Source organism: Dermacentor silvarum, chromosome 3 (assembly GCF_013339745.2).
Source record: "Dermacentor silvarum isolate Dsil-2018 chromosome 3, BIME_Dsil_1.4, whole genome shotgun sequence".
NCBI lineage: Eukaryota > Metazoa > Arthropoda > Arachnida > Ixodida > Ixodidae > Dermacentor > Dermacentor silvarum.
The window spans coordinates 34,292,249-34,297,165 of record NC_051156.1 but is presented as its reverse complement, the minus strand read 5'-3'; positions in this window follow the sequence as shown (position 1 = coordinate 34,297,165).

The following is a 4,917-nucleotide window of genomic DNA, read 5'->3' as shown; positions in this document are numbered from 1 at the left end:
GCAGTTCCATTTATGGCATTTTCCTCATAATAGAAGCTCCATTCTGATAAGCAACGTCCTGCACACATTGTGCTCGAATTAAGAAGTGGCATAGAAACACATTTAAATGCTGGCATATCTGACTTGAAACATTATTGTTAACCCTGATTATCGTTGGCGGGCTCAAAATGCTCATTCGGGCAGCCACCGTCGAGTTTGACGCGCCCCAAAGTGAAATAGCAGTAGTCAGATCACGCTTTATGGTTCTGTTAGCAGTCTGCACTGGAAATCAGTCATGTCATAGTGAGTGGTGGTGAAATAGCAGCAGACAACACGAAACTGGCAGCAGCCACTGTCAGCAGCTTGAATGCCAAAGCACATTCATGTGGTTGCAATGTTTATTTTGTTATCTGGCTCGCACAAGTAATGCGAATAAAAGAACAAATATAAGACATCATTAGCTAAGTGAGGCCCAAAATGCTCATTCAGGCAGCCACCGTCGAGTTTGACGCGCCCCATAGTGAAATAGCAGTAGTCAGACCACGCTTTATGGTTCTGTTAGCAGTCTGCACTGGAAATCAGTCATGTCATAGTAAGTGGTGGTGAAATAGCAGCAGACAACACGAAACTGACAGCCACTGTCAGCAGCTTCAATGCCAAAGCACATTCATGTGGTTGCAATGTTTATTTTCTTATCTGGCTCACACAAGTAATACGAATAAGAGAACAAATATAAGACATCATTAGCTTAGTGAGGCCCAAAATGCTCATTCAGGCAGCCACCCTCGAGTTTGACGGGCCCATAGTGAAATAGCAGAAGTCACGAGCACGCTTTATGGTTCTTTTAGCAGTCTGCACTGGAAATCAGTCATGTCATAGTGAGTGGTGGTGAAATAGCAGCAGACAACACGAAACTGACAGCCACTGTCAGCAGCTTGAATGCCAAAGCACATTGATGTGGTTGCAATGTTTATTTTGTTATCTGGCTCACACAAGTAATGCGAATAAGAGAACAAATATAAGACATCATTAGCTTAGTGAGGCCCAAAATGCTCATTCAGGCAGCCACCGTCGAGTTTGACGCGTCCCCTAGTGAAATAGCAAGAGTCGGAGCACGCTTTATGGCTCCGTTAGCAGTCTGCACTGAAAAGTGATGTGTTGTCATAGCCAATTTTCAATTTATTAATCTGACTCGAGCAAGTAATGCGAATGCAAGCACAATTATTAACGTCATTAACTTTGCTAGCATTCTTTGTCATCTTTACCTACCGGAAAAATGCTCAGTAAAGTTGAACGTGTTTTATTGAGTCACTTTGTTCATTACAAGCCGTAGGCAAAGTGACGGACAGATTCAGACAGTGATATTGGGGAAGTAATAAATGGTGAAAGTTGCAAAAGCTCTCACAGCACTGCTTTGCTGGACTCCATTCACTAGAAAACTGCATTTGTAATGATGAAAGCGTCAAGACAGGAAATGATACCCCACTGCACAATGTTATATAATTGACTAATTAATAAAAATTCACTAATTAAGTTTTTAACGAATTACCTGATGCCCCATATTGCAATCTACAAATTGTAGCCGTGGAGTTCGCAAGGCGGATCCACTTGGAACGAATTCCCGGGATGACACCGCTTTCGAGATATTAATTCTGGAACTTTGCGAAGAAATGCATTGGCGTTCCAGTTAGTTTCTTAACAAAACGTCGCTTTATGCAGTGAAGCACAAAATTAACTGCAACGCCAATGCATTTCTCTGCAAAGTTCGGGAATTAATATCCCGAAACTGGTGTCATCCCGAGAATTCGTTCCAAGTGGATCCGTCTTGCGAACTCCACGGCTACAATTTGTAAATTACAATATGGTAAATCAGGTAATTACTTAAAAACTTAATTAGTGAATTTCTGTTAATTATTCGATTATGCATTTCAATTTCTTGTGCAAGTAATGTCTGCCGCTTCGAGTAGACCGGCTCATTAACTAGAATTCGGCTATCTGCCACAGGTAAACATTAAGAATTTTTGAAAGTCTTCGCTGAAACACCCTGTATATGTGTACCACCACATGTGACGGGCAGCAAAACCATCTGTTTATTAAGACTGAATGCAACAACATAGCAAGGTGCTGTTTCACAATATGGCACCTTTTCATGTGCACTTCTGGCAAGCTACCGTATGCACTGATGCATAAACACATTAACAGGGGTAAGAGACGAAATAACTGTGCTAGCCACGTGATGCTTTTAACATTTTGTATCTGTCAATGTTTCTGTTGTCACAGCTGATAGAACTTTCTTTGGTGCAAGTTGGTTAATCACGTTGCGGCAACAGCACAAGAAGCAAGGTCAGAATAGTAGGAGAAAACAAAGCAAGGTGACAGACTGAGGAGGCAAGGTAGACAAGAGAGAATGGCTTTAATGACATCGAAGAGGCCAGCCCTGCTATTCACTGGACTTGGTGCTTTGAATGAGACGAGTTAATGGAATTGTAAAGAAAGTCGTGGCTGCACCATGCTTACAAGAACAAAAGCAAAGATAAAAGGATAGAAATAGGAAGAAATACATTCACGCACGGAAGAACTCATATATTCACACACATGAACACAAACGCGAGCACGAAAACTAAGATCTAAAACACAAAAAAGGGCAAAATAACAAATATACATAAAGGCACAAGAAAACACGCACACACATTTAACGCAGACGCGAGTAGAACGATTAGGAGTCAGTTCACAAGCACCTGCGCCTATTTTGTCGTACTTTTTTTTAATGTACATATTGGCTTTTTTGGTACATATTGGTACATATTTAAGGTACATATTGCTGCCTTCACTGTCATAGGAATTTTGTAGTAGCGACATATCACGACAAAGCGCAAAGCTGTGTTGTGCGAAAGCAAGTCGAGCGCTGACAGCACAGCTTATGCGCGATTGTGTCACAGCAGGCTTTCTACAGCTGGCGCGTGCAGTGAGCGAACAATTCTAAGCCACACAGCGACGCGAATTCATGCCAAGCTCCCTTGCAACGGCACCAGTGTATCAGTCATAATTTTATATTAGCATTCAGGCTGACATTAAGGAAACAAACACTGCTTCCAAACGCCTGACCGTTAACGATCCAATGACATTCGCTCAAGCTGCGCGTGTTAGTCACTGATTGTTAGCATTGGTGGAAAGCAATCAATCGACGGTGCTACACAACACTCGAACGACGCTGCTAGACGCTCGGCTATCTTATCACACTGCTGCCAACGATAGGTCGTTTGCACGCTGAGCTGGCAGCAACGAATCTTTGCGTTGAAGGTTGCTTTCACAAATCTTTTCTGTTGAGAAACTCGCAGGTTGGTTTCATCCGCGCATGCTTTTCTCATTTACCCTGATAATGGTTTTTCAATCACTTCACCACCGACGAGAAACGCAGGGGCACAGTACACAAACACACCCGCCGCTCACAGTAGGCACCAGACTTTGGCGAACTCTCCTCGTCGTAACTTCACTTAGGAGCAAAAGAAAACACCACGGAACAAACACGTATGATGTTTCTTTGCAGCGGTATGTCGCCGCGGGATCCTGTTTCCACACGAAGCGCAGCACAGCGCCACCGATGTTCGCTGCAATCTTTCTTCGCCGGCTCACGGCTCAGAACAAACGCACGCGGCACAAATTGTGCATCGTAAGCTCACAATAATATTTCCGGCATGACAGACCACCACAAACAATTCGAATTCACTCTGACGAAGGGAGACGCACAGAGCTGACGCGACTCGGCCCAGTTCGAAGCGAGGGCGGCCATGTTAGGCATGTTCTCCGTCGGCGGGGACACCGGCCGTCCGGCTCATGACGTCACCTGAAGTGCGCGCCTATTGGTGCCGGCTCGTGTACATCCGCCTTGGAGGGGCAAATGCCGCTGTCTTCTAAAGTTGTATCCGACTATAGTTTGTTAAGACGCCAGCATCCTTCATTGCTCTCAGCGAATAAGAATGCGCCATGATACGTCACCGCTTGCGTAAACGGCCGAGGCGCTGGCTGCATCAATGCTGCATGGCAGCTGAGTTTGCGTTCGCCGCGATGGATACCGTTGCTTCCGCTGAACCTTGCAACGAAGAGCTCGCCAGGGAAGCAGGACTTCATTTCAGCGATATTCAGTGAAACGGAGCGCGAAATGATCCTCTGTGCTCGAGCGGTAGGTGTTTCGGCGTGCAATGGCGGTGAGCCGCCGGCCGCGCTGGCGGAAAGCAGAGTTTCGTTGTCGTCGACGGAATACCAGGCGTCTGGTGAGCCAGGCGACAATGTTCCCGACAAAACAAGTGTATAAAGTTGCGTACGTACTCGGTATGGTTATTTCGTGGCTTTATTTAATGACATTCAGCACTCACCGAGCCGCCAGTTTGCTGCTGCAGGGGCACCGGTAGGTGGTTTGATGAAGGCCGCTTTGAGGGAACTGCACGAAAGGACAGGGAACTGCGAGAAAGGACACCTCTGCGGCACGCCAAGATACTTTCCGAGGGCAGGATTATATACATAATCCGAGGGCGAGAAATGCAAGTTGCATCGGTTTCTCTGGCTCTTTTGCGGTTTTATCATCGGCAGAGCACTGAGCCATTGCGAACGCCGGGGAGCCGGGGCTCATCGCGCGGCAGGCACCACATGAAAGGACACAATAGGGTCAATACTGCCGCTGCCCCTGAGCAAGCGCCTTGGGCCATTTATACAGACCTCAGTACTACACATACGAGGCATTCATTTTCTGGCTGTTTCCCGCGAAGTCAACGTTTTTCGAGCCACACAACACGCAACCAAACACTAGAGCGGAACAGGCACGCGCAATGATGCATCATGCATGGAGCGAAAACAAAACTACGAAACTATCACGACCGGATGTAGCGGCATGCTATTTTTTCTTATTTAATTTTGCGCTAAACTTGTACTTCCTCGCTTGAA